The following is a 13,269-nucleotide window of genomic DNA, read 5'->3' on the forward strand; positions in this document are numbered from 1 at the left end:
ACACATGCGCAAGTGTAGAAGATTGCTGCCAAGGCCTGTTGTAACAGAGTCCACACATCGGAACTAGGATTGGGTGGTCCAACGTCGTTGTCGTGGCCGAGTGGTCAAGGCGATGGAGTAGAAATCCATTGGGGTCTTCCCGCGTAGGTTCGAATCCTGCCGACAACGGGTGGCCTGTCTTCTTCTTCCCCAAAATGCCTGACTTGGAATAATGTGTAGCCTGAGTTTTCCATGAAACCTCCACCAAAGTAAACCACTGGCTGCTTTCGTCCTCTGCAGTAGCTTCTGCTTAGCTGAGCTTTACGGTTCGTAGTGGATGTTTCACACATCTGCGCTGTCTTTCCCAAACCATATTAATGGAACAGCCTGAGTGTTAACGACACAGTCATCTACCTGCTGCAATTCTTCATTTGCATTTGGAAGGCACTGTGGCAGTCGCTTTCATTGATTTCTGTATTGCTTTTAACAACATCCACTGAATGCTACTGGGAACGACGCAGTGAGGGGATGGGTGTCGACGACTCTGTGGCCTCCTGGATTACTGACTACCTAAGAGACAGGCCACAGTTTGTCCATCTGGGTAGCGTTCAGTCTGACGTTGTGGTCAGTGATGGATGGAGATCCTCAGGGGCCTGTGTTGTCTCCTTTCCTTTTCAACTTATACACCACTGATTTTCAGTACAACACTGAGTCCTGCCAGCGTCAGCAATTCTCTGATGACTGAACTGTTGTTGGGTGTATAGCAGAGGGAGGGGAGGCGGAGGACAGAGCCCTGATGGACGGGTTTGTAGAGTGGACTGGCAGGAATGGCCTGCCATCTAAATGTCACCAAGACCAGACTTCCGGAGGAAGAGAACTCCTCTTACTCCACTGATAATCATGGAGCATGAGGTGGAGATTGTTGAGAACTATAAGTAGCTAGGAGTGACCATCGACCAAAGACTGGAAATCCAACACAGTTGCTGTATCTTTTGCACAAATGGGTGCTAGTCAAACACAGCATTTCCCAACTTTGGGATTTAAAAATGCATCTATCTATCTATCTATCTGTCTATCTGTCTATCTGTCTATCCGTCCATCCGTCCATCCGTCCATCCGTCCATCCATCCATCCATCCATCCGTCCATCCATCCAAAATGTACCAAAAAGGTGGTGGAGTTGGTCAGAAGGACGTGTAGTAATTTCTCAGGTGATTTCTCAGGTGTTTTTATTCACAGGATTGGACCGGGCACTGATCGGTCTGTTGTCTTGTTTTGGAGCGATGGTGGTATAGTGGCTAGCATAGCTGCCTTCCAAGCAGTTGACCCGGGTTCGATTCCCGGCCATCGCAGGAGTGTTAATGGACTTAAGGTGTGTCTAGTTGTTTTTCTCCTATAAACTGGCTTTTCATGATGAACTCCCTTTATACTCCTTTTTGCATTCATGCTCGTAAAACGTCCATCACCATCATCGACGGACTCTTACTGTTCTGCTCTCCAAAACCGCTTTCTCAACTGCCCAAGGCTGACATGCAGCTCTTCATAGGCACATATGCTACACTCCCTTAAATGCCACGTGCACTTTCAGAGTTTAGCTGTGGATAAGGAGATAACGATAGTAGATTTGAGGGGGATTCACAACTACATTGTCAAAACAATTGATCTTATCGATCTAGAGTATAGATTGCCTTGCATGCATGACGCCCAGGGTCCAATACCCAACATTTATCTCCAGTGTATCTTACGAGAGGTGAAGTTGTGCACTTCCCAAGGCTTTCAACACATGCGCAAGTGTAGAAGATTGCTGCCAAGGCCTGTTGTAACAGAGTCCACACATCGGAACTAGGATTGGGTGGTCCAACGTCGTTGTCGTGGCCGAGTGGTCAAGGCGATGGAGTAGAAATCCATTGGGGTCTTCCCGCGTAGGTTCGAATCCTGCCGACAACGGGTGGCCTGTCTTCTTCTTCCCCAAAATGCCTGACTTGGAATAATGTGTAGCCTGAGTTTTCCATGAAACCTCCACCAAAGTAAACCACTGGCTGCTTTCGTCCTCTGCAGTAGCTTCTGCTTAGCTGAGCTTTACGGTTCGTAGTGGATGTTTCACACATCTGCGCTGTCTTTCCCAAACCATATTAATGGAACAGCCTGAGTGTTAACGACACAGTCATCTACCTGCTGCAATTCTTCATTTGCATTTGGAAGGCACTGTGGCAGTCGCTTTCATTGATTTCTGTATTGCTTTTAACAACATCCACTGAATGCTACTGGGAACGACGCAGTGAGGGGATGGGTGTCGACGACTCTGTGGCCTCCTGGATTACTGACTACCTAAGAGACAGGCCACAGTTTGTCCATCTGGGTAGCGTTCAGTCTGACGTTGTGGTCAGTGATGGATGGAGATCCTCAGGGGCCTGTGTTGTCTCCTTTCCTTTTCAACTTATACACCACTGATTTTCAGTACAACACTGAGTCCTGCCAGCGTCAGCAATTCTCTGATGACTGAACTGTTGTTGGGTGTATAGCAGAGGGAGGGGAGGAGGAGGACAGAGCCCTGATGGACGGGTTTGTAGAGTGGACTGGCAGGAATGGCCTGCCATCTAAATGTCACCAAGACCAGACTTCCGGAGGAAGAGAACTCCTCTTACTCCACTGATAATCATGGAGCATGAGGTGGAGATTGTTGAGAACTATAAGTAGCTAGGAGTGACCATCGACCAAAGACTGGAAATCCAACACAGTTGCTGTATCTTTTGCACAAATGGGTGCTAGTCAAACACAGCATTTCCCAACTTTGGGATTTAAAAAAGCATCTATCTATCTATCTATCTATCTGTCTATCTGTCTATCTGTCTATCTGTCTATCTGTCTATCTATCTATCTATCTATCTATCTATCTATCTATCTATCTATCTATCTATCTATCTATCTATCTATCTGTCTATCTGTCTATCTGTCTATCCGTCCATCCGTCCATCCATCCATCCATCCATCCATCCATCCATCCAAAATGTACCAAAAAGGTGGTGGAGTTGGTCAGAAGGACGTGTAGTAATTTCTCAGGTGATTTCTCAGGTGTTTTTATTCACAGGATTGGACCGGGCACTGATCAGTCTGTTGTCTTGTTTTGGAGCGATGGTGGTATAGTGGCGAGCATAGCTGCCTTCCAAGCAGTTGACCCGGGTTCGATTCCCGGCCATCGCAGGAGTGTTAATGGACTTAAGGTGTGTCTAGTTGTTTTTCTCCTATAAACTGGCTTTTCATGATGAACTCCCTTTATACTCCTTTTTGCATTCATGCTCGTAAAACGTCCATCACCATCATCGACGGACTCTTACTGTTCTGCTCTCCAAAACCGCTTTCTCAACTGCCCAAGGCTGACATGCAGCTCTTCATAGGCACATATGCTACACTCCCTTAAATGCCACGTGCACTTTCAGAGTTTAGCTGTGGATAAGGAGATAACGATAGTAGATTTGAGGGGGATTCACAACTACATTGTCAAAACAATTGATCTTATCGATCTAGAGTATAGATTGCCTTGCATGCATGACGCCCAGGGTCCAATACCCAACATTTATCTCCAGTGTATCTTATGAGAGGTGAAGTTGTGCACTTCCCAAGGCTTTCAACACATGCGCAAGTGTAGAAGATTGCTGCCAAGGCCTGTTGTAACAGTGTCCACACATCGGAACTAGGATTGGGTGTTCCAACGTCGTTGTCGTGGCCGAGTGGTCAAGGCGATGGAGTAGAAATCCATTGGGGTCTTCCCGCGTAGGTTCGAATCCTGCCGACAACGGGTGGCCTGTCTTCTTCTTCCCCAAAATGCCTGACTTGGAATAATGTGTAGCCTGAGTTTTCCATGAAACCTCCACCAAAGTAAACCACTGGCTGCTTTCGTCCTCTGCAGTAGCTTCTGCTTAGCTGAGCTTTACGGTTCGTAGTGGATGTTTCACACATCTGCGCTGTCTTTCCCAAACCATATTAATGGAACAGCCTGAGTGTTAACGACACAGTCATCTACCTGCTGCAATTCTTCATTTGCATTTGGAAGGCACTGTGGCAGTCGCTTTCATTGATTTCTGTATTGCTTTTAACAACATCCACTGAATGCTACTGGGAACGACGCAGTGAGGGGATGGGTGTCGACGACTCTGTGGCCTCCTGGATTACTGACTACCTAAGAGACAGGCCACAGTTTGTCCATCTGGGTAGCGTTCAGTCTGACGTTGTGGTCAGTGATGGATGGAGATCCTCATGGGCCTGTGTTGTCTCCTTTCCTTTTCAACTTATACACCACTGATTTTCAGTACAACACTGAGTCCTGCCAGCGTCAGCAATTCTCTGATGACTGAACTGTTGTTGGGTGTATAGTAGAGGGAGGGGAGGCGGAGGACAGAGCCCTGATGGACGGGTTTGTAGAGTGGACTGGCAGGAATGGCCTGCCATCTAAATGTCACCAAGACCAGACTTCCGGAGGAAGAGAACTCCTCTTACTCCACTGATAATCATGGAGCATGAGGTGGAGATTGTTGAGAACTATAAGTAGCTAGGAGTGACCATCGACCAAAGACTGGAAATCCAACACAGTTGCTGTATCTTTTGCACAAATGGGTGCTAGTCAAACACAGCATTTCCCAACTTTGGGATTTAAAAATGCATCTATCTATCTATCTATCTATCTATCTATCTATCTATCTATCTATCTATCTATCTATCTATCTATCTATCTATCTATCTATCTATCTATCTGTCTATCTGTCTATCCGTCCATCCGTCCATCCGTCCATCCATCCATCCATCCATCCGTCCAAAATGTACCAAAAAGGTGGTGGAGTTGGTCAGAAGGACGTGTAGTAATTTCTCAGGTGATTTCTCAGGTGTTTTTATTCACAGGATTGGACCGGGCACTGATCGGTCTGTTGTCTTGTTTTGGAGCGATGGTGGTATAGTGGCGAGCATAGCTGCCTTCCAAGCAGTTGACCCGGGTTCGATTCCCGGCCATTGCAGGAGTGTTAATGGACTTAAGGTGTGTCTAGTTGTTTTTCTCCTATAAACTGGCTTTTCATGATGAACTCCCTTTATACTCCTTTTTGCATTCATGCTCGTAAAACGTCCATCACCATCATCGACGGACTCTTACTGTTCTGCTCTCCAAAACCACTTTCTCAACTGCCCAAGGCTGACATGCAGCTCTTCATAGGCACATATGCTACACTCCCTTAAATGCCACGTGCACTTTCAGAGTTTAGCTGTGGATAAGGAGATAACGATAGTAGATTTGAGGGGGATTCACAACTACATTGTCAAAACAATTGATCTTATCGATCTAGAGTATAGATTGCCTTGCATGCATGACGCCCAGGGTCCAATACCCAACATTTATCTCCAGTGTATCTTACGAGAGGTGAAGTTGTGCACTTCCCAAGGCTTTCAACACATGCGCAAGTGTAGAAGATTGCTGCCAAGGCCTGTTGTAACAGAGTCCACACATCGGAACTAGGATTGGGTGTTCCAACGTCGTTGTCGTGGCCGAGTGGTCAAGGCGATGGAGTAGAAATCCATTGGGGTCTTCCCGCGTAGGTTCGAATCCTGCCGACAACGGGTGGCCTGTCTTCTTCTTCCCCAAAATGCCTGACTTGGAATAATGTGTAGCCTGAGTTTTCCATGAAACCTCCACCAAAGTAAACCACTGGCTGCTTTCGTCCTCTGCAGTAGCTTCTGCTTAGCTGAGCTTTACGGTTCGTAGTGGATGTTTCACACATCTGCGCTGTCTTTCCCAAACCATATTAATGGAACAGCCTGAGTGTTAACGACACAGTCATCTACCTGCTGCAATTCTTCATTTGCATTTGGAAGGCACTGTGGCAGTCGCTTTCATTGATTTCTGTATTGCTTTTAACAACATCCACTCAATGCTACTGGGAACGACGCAGTGAGGGGATGGGTGTCGACGACTCTGTGGCCTCCTGGATTACTGACTACCTAAGAGACAGGCCACAGTTTGTCCATCTGGGTAGCGTTCAGTCTGACGTTGTGGTCAGTGATGGATGGAGATCCTCAGGGGCCTGTGTTGTCTCCTTTCCTTTTCAACTTATACACCACTGATTTTCAGTACAACACTGAGTCCTGCCAGCGTCAGCAATTCTCTGATGACTGAACTGTTGTTGGGTGTATAGCAGAGGGAGGGGAGGAGGAGGACAGAGCCCTGATGGACGGGTTTGTAGAGTGGACTGGCAGGAATGGCCTGCCATCTAAATGTCACCAAGACCAGACTTCCGGAGGAAGAGAACTCCTCTTACTCCACTGATAATCATGGAGCATGAGGTGGAGATTGTTGAGAACTATAAGTAGCTAGGAGTGACCATCGACCAAAGACTGGAAATCCAACACAGTTGCTGTATCTTTTGCACAAATGGGTGCTAGTCAAACACAGCATTTCCCAACTTTGGGATTTAAAAATGCATCTATCTATCTATCTATCTATCTATCTATCTATCTATCTATCTATCTATCTATCTGTCTATCTGTCTATCTGTCTATCCGTCCATCCGTCCATCCATCCATCCATCCATCCATCCAAAATGTACCAAAAAGGTGGTGGAGTTGGTCAGAAGGACGTGTAGTAATTTCTCAGGTGATTTCTCAGGTGTTTTTATTCACAGGATTGGACCGGGCACTGATTGGTCTGTTGTCTTGTTTTGGAGCGATGGTGGTATAGTGGCGAGCATAGCTGCCTTCCAAGCAGTTGACCCGGGTTCGATTCCCGGCCATCGCAGGAGTGTTAATGGACTTAAGGTGTGTCTAGTTGTTTTTCTCCTATAAACTGGCTTTTCATGATGAACTCCCTTTATACTCCTTTTTGCATTCATGCTCGTAAAACGTCCATCACCATCATCGACAGACTCTTACTGTTCTGCTCTCCAAAACCGCTTTCTCAACTGCCCAAGGCTGACATGCAGCTCTTCATAGGCACATATGCTACACTCCCTTAAATGCCACGTGCACTTTCAGAGTTTAGCTGTGGATAAGGAGATAACGATAGTAGATTTGAGGGGGATTCACAACTACATTGTCAAAACAATTGATCTTATCGATCTAGAGTATAGATTGCCTTGCATGCATGACGCCCAGGGTCCAATACCCAACATTTATCTCCAGTGTATCTTACGAGAGGTGAAGTTGTGCACTTCCCAAGGCTTTCAACACATGCGCAAGTGTAGAAGATTGCTGCCAAGGCCTGTTGTAACAGAGTCCACACATCGGAACTAGGATTGGGTGTTCCAACATCGTTGTCGTGGCCGAGTGGTCAAGGCGATGGAGTAGAAATCCATTGGGGTCTTCCCGCGTAGGTTCGAATCCTGCCGACAACGGGTGGCCTGTCTTCTTCTTCCCTGAAATGCCTGACTTGGAATAATGTGTAGCCTGAGTTTTCCATGAAACCTCCACCAAAGTAAACCACTGGCTGCTTTCGTCCTCTGCAGTAGCTTCTGCTTAGCTGAGCTTTACGGTTCGTAGTGGATGTTTCACACATCTGCGCTCTTTCCCAAACCATATTAATGGAACAGCCTGAGTGTTAACGACACAGTCATCTACCTGCTGCAATTCTTCATTTGCATTTGGAAGGCACTGTGGCAGTCGCTTTCATTGATTTCTGTATTGCTTTTAACAACATCCACTCAATGCTACTGGGAACGACGCAGTGAGGGGATGGGTGTCGACGACTCTGTGGCCTCCTGGATTACTGACTACCTAAGAGACAGGCCACAGTTTGTCCATCTGGGTAGCGTTCAGTCTGGCGTTGTGGTCAGTGATGGATGGAGATCCTCAGGGGCCTGTGTTGTCTCCTTTCCTTTTCAACTTATACACCACTGATTTTCAGTACAACACTGAGTCCTGCCAGCGTCAGCAATTCTCTGATGACTGAACTGTTGTTGGGTGTATAGCAGAGGGAGGGGAGGAGGAGGACAGAGCCCTGATGGACGGGTTTGTAGAGTGGACTGGCAGGAATGGCCTGCCATCTAAATGTCACCAAGACCAGACTTCCGGAGGAAGAGAACTCCTCTTACTCCACTGATAATCATGGAGCATGAGGTGGAGATTGTTGAGAACTATAAGTAGCTAGGAGTGACCATCGACCAAAGACTGGAAATCCAACACAGTTGCTGTATCTTTTGCACAAATGGGTGCTAGTCAAACACAGCATTTCCCAACTTTGGGATTTAAAAAAGCATCTATCTATCTATCTGTCTATCTATCTATCTATCTATCTATCTATCTATCTATCTATCTATCTATCTATCTATCTATCTATCTGTCTATCTGTCTATCTGTCTATCTATCTATCTATGTATCTATCTATCTATCTATCTATCTATCTATCTATCTATCTATCTATCTATCTGTCTATCTGTCTATCCGTCCATCCGTCCATCCATCCATCCATCCATCCATCCATCCAAAATGTACCAAAAAGGTGGTGGAGTTGGTCAGAAGGACGTGTAGTAATTTCTCAGGTGATTTCTCAGGTGTTTTTATTCACAGGATTGGACCGGGCACTGATCGGTCTGTTGTCTTGTTTTGGAGCGATGGTGGTATAGTGGCGAGCATAGCTGCCTTCCAAGCAGTTGACCCGGGTTCGATTCCCGGCCATCGCAGGAGTGTTAATGGACTTAAGGTGTGTCTAGTTGTTTTTCTCCTATAAACTGGCTTTTCATGATGAACTCCCTTTATACTCCTTTTTGCATTCATGCTCGTAAAACGTCCATCACCATCATCGACGGACTCTTACTGTTCTGCTCTCCAAAACCGCTTTCTCAACTGCCCAAGGCTGACATGCAGCTCTTCATAGGCACATATGCTACACTCCCTTAAATGCCACGTGCACTTTCAGAGTTTAGCTGTGGATAAGGAGATAACGATAGTAGATTTGAGGGGGATTCACAACTACATTGTCAAAACAATTGATCTTATCGATCTAGAGTATAGATTGCCTTGCATGCATGACGCCCAGGGTCCAATACCCAACATTTATCTCCAGTGTATCTTATGAGAGGTGAAGTTGTGCACTTCCCAAGGCTTTCAACACATGCGCAAGTGTAGAAGATTGCTGCCAAGGCCTGTTGTAACAGTGTCCACACATCGGAACTAGGATTGGGTGTTCCAATGTCGTTGTCGTGGCCGAGTGGTCAAGGCGATGGAGTAGAAATCCATTGGGGTCTTCCCGCGTAGGTTCGAATCCTGCCGACAACGGGTGGCCTGTCTTCTTCTTCCCCAAAATGCCTGACTTGGAATAATGTGTAGCCTGAGTTTTCCATGAAACCTCCACCAAAGTAAACCACTGGCTGCTTTCGTCCTCTGCAGTAGCTTCTGCTTAGCTGAGCTTTACGGTTCGTAGTGGATGTTTCACACATCTGCGCTGTCTTTCCCAAACCATATTAATGGAACAGCCTGAGTGTTAACGACACAGTCATCTACCTGCTGCAATTCTTCATTTGCATTTGGAAGGCACTGTGGCAGTCGCTTTCATTGATTTCTGTATTGCTTTTAACAACATCCACTCAATGCTACTGGGAACGACGCAGTGAGGGGATGGGTGTCGATGACTCTGTGGCCTCCTGGATTACTGACTACCTAAGAGACAGGCCACAGTTTGTCCATCTGGGTAGCGTTCAGTCTGACGTTGTGGTCAGTGATGGATGGAGATCCTCAGGGGCCTGTGTTGTCTCCTTTCCTTTTCAACTTATACACCACTGATTTTCAGTACAACACTGAGTCCTGCCAGCGTCAGCAATTCTCTGATGACTGAACTGTTGTTGGGTGTATAGCAGAGGGAGGGGAGGCGGAGGACAGAGCCCTGATGGACGGGTTTGTAGAGTGGACTGGCAGGAATGGCCTGCCATCTAAATGTCACCAAGACCAGACTTCCGGAGGAAGAGAACTCCTCTTACTCCACTGATAATCATGGAGCATGAGGTGGAGATTGTTGAGAACTATAAGTAGCTAGGAGTGACCATCGACCAAAGACTGGAAATCCAACACAGTTGCTGTATCTTTTGCACAAATGGGTGCTAGTCAAACACAGCATTTCCCAACTTTGGGATTTAAAAATGCATCTATCTATCTATCTATCTATCTATCTATCTATCTATCTATCTATCTATCTATCTATCTATCTGTCTATCTGTCTATCTGTCTATCTGTCTATCTGTCTATCCGTCCATCCGTCCATCCATCCATCCATCCATCCATCCAAAATGTACCAAAAAGGTGGTGGAGTTGGTCAGAAGGACGTGTAGTAATTTCTCAGGTGATTTCTCAGGTGTTTTTATTCACAGGATTGGACCGGGCACTGATCGGTCTGTTGTCTTGTTTTGGAGCGATGGTGGTATAGTGGCGAGCATAGCTGCCTTCCAAGCAGTTGACCCGGGTTCGATTCCCGGCCATCGCAGGAGTGTTAATGGACTTAAGGTGTGTCTAGTTGTTTTTCTCCTATAAACTGGCTTTTCATGATGAACTCCCTTTATACTCCTTTTTGCATTCATGCTCGTAAAACGTCCATCACCATCATCGAAGGACTCTTACTGTTCTGCTCTCCAAAACCGCTTTCTCAACTGCCCAAGGCTGACATGCAGCTCTTCATAGGCACATATGCTACACTCCCTTAAATGCCACGTGCACTTTCAGAGTTTAGCTGTGGATAAGGAGATAACGATAGTAGATTTGAGGGGGATTCACAACTACATTGTCAAAACAATTGATCTTATCGATCTAGAGTATAGATTGCTTTGCATGCATGACGCCCAGGGTCCAATACCCAACATTTATCTCCAGTGTATCTTACGAGAGGTGAAGTTGTGCACTTCCCAAGGCTTTCAACACATGCGCAAGTGTAGAAGATTGCTGCCAAGGCCTGTTGTAACAGAGTCCACACATCGGAACTAGGATTGCGTGTTCCAACGTCGTTGTCGTGGCCGAGTGGTCAAGGCGATGGAGTAGAAATCCATTGGGGTCTTCCCGCGTAGGTTCGAATCCTGCCGACAACGGGTGGCCTGTCTTCTTCTTCCCCAAAATGCCTGACTTGGAATAATGTGTAGCCTGAGTTTTCCATGAAACCTCCACCAAAGTAAACCACTGGCTGCTTTCGTCCTCTGCAGTAGCTTCTGCTTAGCTGAGCTTTACAGTTCGTAGTGGATGTTTCACACATCTGCGCTGTCTTTCCCAAACCATATTAATGGAACAGCCTGAGTGTTAACGACACAGTCATCTACCTGCTGCAATTCTTCATTTGCATTTGGAAGGCACTGTGGCAGTCGCTTTCATTGATTTCTGTATTGCTTTTAACAACATCCACTCAATGCTACTGGGAACGACGCAGTGAGGGGATGGGTGTCGACGAATCTGTGGCCTCCTGGATTACTGACTACCTAAGAGACAGGCCACAGTTTGTCCATCTGGGTAGCGTTCAGTCTGACGTTGTGGTCAGTGATGGATGGAGATCCTCAGGGGCCTGTGTTGTCTCCTTTCCTTTTCAACTTATACACCACTGATTTTCAGTACAACACTGAGTCCTGCCAGCGTCAGCAATTCTCTGATGACTGAACTGTTGTTGGGTGTATAGCAGAGGGAGGGGAGGCGGAGGACAGAGCCCTGATGGACGGGTTTGTAGAGTGGACTGGCAGGAATGGCCTGCCATCTAAATGTCACCAAGACCAGACTTCCGGAGGAAGAGAACTCCTCTTACTCCACTGATAATCATGGAGCATGAGGTGGAGATTGTTGAGAACTATAAGTAGCTAGGAGTGACCATCGACCAAAGACTGGAAATCCAACACAGTTGCTGTATCTTTTGCACAAATGGGTGCTAGTCAAACACAGCATTTCCCAACTTTGGGATTTAAAAATGCATCTATCTATCTATCTATCTATCTATCTATCTATCTATCTGTCTATCTGTCTATCTGTCTATCTGTCTATCCGTCCATCCGTCCATCCATCCATCCATCCATCCATCCAAAATGTACCAAAAAGGTGGTGGAGTTGGTCAGAAGGACGTGTAGTAATTTCTCAGGTGATTTCTCAGGTGTTTTTATTCACAGGATTGGACCGGGCACTGATCGGTCTGTTGTCTTGTTTTGGAGCGATGGTGGTATAGTGGCGAGCATAGCTGCCTTCCAAGCAGTTGACCCGGGTTCGATTCCCGGCCATCGCAGGAGTGTTAATGGACTTAAGGTGTGTCTAGTTGTTTTTCTCCTATAAACTGGCTTTTCATGATGAACTCCCTTTATACTCATTTTTGCATTCATGCTCGTAAAACGTCCATCACCATCATCGAAGGACTCTTACTGTTCTGCTCTCCAAAACCGCTTTCTCAACTGCCCAAGGCTGACATGCAGCTCTTCATAGGCACATATGCTACACTCCCTTAAATGCCACGTGCACTTTCAGAGTTTAGCTGTGGATAAGGAGATAACGATAGTAGATTTGAGGGGGATTCACAACTACATTGTCAAAACAATTGATCTTATCGATCTAGAGTATAGATTGCTTTGCATGCATGACGCCCAGGGTCCAATACCCAACATTTATCTCCAGTGTATCTTACGAGAGGTGAAGTTGTGCACTTCCCAAGGCTTTCAACACATGCGCAAGTGTAGAAGATTGCTGCCAAGGCCTGTTGTAACAGAGTCCACACATCGGAACTAGGATTGCGTGTTCCAACGTCGTTGTCGTGGCCGAGTGGTCAAGGCGATGGAGTAGAAATCCATTGGGGTCTTCCCGCGTAGGTTCGAATCCTGCCGACAACGGGTGGCCTGTCTTCTTCTTCCCCAAAATGCCTGACTTGGAATAATGTGTAGCCTGAGTTTTCCATGAAACCTCCACCAAAGTAAACCACTGGCTGCTTTCGTCCTCTGCAGTAGCTTCTGCTTAGCTGAGCTTTACGGTTCGTAGTGGATGTTTCACACATCTGCGCTGTCTTTCCCAAACCATATTAATGGAACAGCCTGAGTGTTAACGACACAGTCATCTACCTGCTGCAATTCTTCATTTGCATTTGGAAGGCACTGTGGCAGTCGCTTTCATTGATTTCTGTATTGCTTTTAACAACATCCACTCAATGCTACTGGGAACGACGCAGTGAGGGGATGGGTGTCGACGACTCTGTGGCCTCCTGGATTACTGACTACCTAAGAGACAGGCCACAGTTTGTCCATCTGGGTAGCGTTCAGTCTGACGTTGTGGTCAGTGATGGATGGAGATCCTCAGGGGCCTGTGTTGTCTCCTTTCCTTTTCA

General features: G+C 46.5%; 15 non-coding genes across 15 annotated transcripts; all 15 read left to right on the forward strand.

Annotated features, from left to right (window-relative positions):
* Positions 1-86: 86 nt before the first annotated feature.
* On the forward strand, positions 87-168 carry trnas-aga. Its single transcript has one exon. It is a non-coding gene; the product is annotated as a tRNA-Ser (tRNA).
* A 1,090-nt stretch (positions 169-1,258) lies between these two features.
* Positions 1,259-1,330, forward strand: trnag-ucc. The gene has a single exon. It is a non-coding gene; the product is annotated as a tRNA-Gly (tRNA).
* Positions 1,331-1,843: 513 nt separating this feature from the next.
* trnas-aga lies at positions 1,844-1,925 on the forward strand. The gene has a single exon. It is a non-coding gene; the product is annotated as a tRNA-Ser (tRNA).
* A 1,182-nt stretch (positions 1,926-3,107) lies between these two features.
* Positions 3,108-3,179, forward strand: trnag-ucc. Its single transcript has one exon. It is a non-coding gene; the product is annotated as a tRNA-Gly (tRNA).
* Positions 3,180-3,692: 513 nt separating this feature from the next.
* On the forward strand, positions 3,693-3,774 carry trnas-aga. The gene has a single exon. It is a non-coding gene; the product is annotated as a tRNA-Ser (tRNA).
* Positions 3,775-4,912: 1,138 nt separating this feature from the next.
* On the forward strand, positions 4,913-4,984 carry trnag-ucc. The gene has a single exon. It is a non-coding gene; the product is annotated as a tRNA-Gly (tRNA).
* A 513-nt stretch (positions 4,985-5,497) lies between these two features.
* Positions 5,498-5,579, forward strand: trnas-aga. The gene has a single exon. It is a non-coding gene; the product is annotated as a tRNA-Ser (tRNA).
* Positions 5,580-6,681: 1,102 nt separating this feature from the next.
* trnag-ucc lies at positions 6,682-6,753 on the forward strand. Its single transcript has one exon. It is a non-coding gene; the product is annotated as a tRNA-Gly (tRNA).
* A 513-nt stretch (positions 6,754-7,266) lies between these two features.
* trnas-aga lies at positions 7,267-7,348 on the forward strand. Its single transcript has one exon. It is a non-coding gene; the product is annotated as a tRNA-Ser (tRNA).
* A 1,212-nt stretch (positions 7,349-8,560) lies between these two features.
* Positions 8,561-8,632, forward strand: trnag-ucc. Its single transcript has one exon. It is a non-coding gene; the product is annotated as a tRNA-Gly (tRNA).
* Positions 8,633-9,145: 513 nt separating this feature from the next.
* Positions 9,146-9,227, forward strand: trnas-aga. Its single transcript has one exon. It is a non-coding gene; the product is annotated as a tRNA-Ser (tRNA).
* A 1,126-nt stretch (positions 9,228-10,353) lies between these two features.
* On the forward strand, positions 10,354-10,425 carry trnag-ucc. Its single transcript has one exon. It is a non-coding gene; the product is annotated as a tRNA-Gly (tRNA).
* A 513-nt stretch (positions 10,426-10,938) lies between these two features.
* trnas-aga lies at positions 10,939-11,020 on the forward strand. The gene has a single exon. It is a non-coding gene; the product is annotated as a tRNA-Ser (tRNA).
* A 1,094-nt stretch (positions 11,021-12,114) lies between these two features.
* Positions 12,115-12,186, forward strand: trnag-ucc. Its single transcript has one exon. It is a non-coding gene; the product is annotated as a tRNA-Gly (tRNA).
* A 513-nt stretch (positions 12,187-12,699) lies between these two features.
* On the forward strand, positions 12,700-12,781 carry trnas-aga. Its single transcript has one exon. It is a non-coding gene; the product is annotated as a tRNA-Ser (tRNA).
* The last annotated feature ends 488 nt before the right edge of the window (positions 12,782-13,269 follow it).

This window comes from Melanotaenia boesemani, chromosome 18, assembly GCF_017639745.1.
Source record: "Melanotaenia boesemani isolate fMelBoe1 chromosome 18, fMelBoe1.pri, whole genome shotgun sequence".
In the NCBI taxonomy this organism is placed as follows: domain Eukaryota; kingdom Metazoa; phylum Chordata; class Actinopteri; order Atheriniformes; family Melanotaeniidae; genus Melanotaenia; species Melanotaenia boesemani.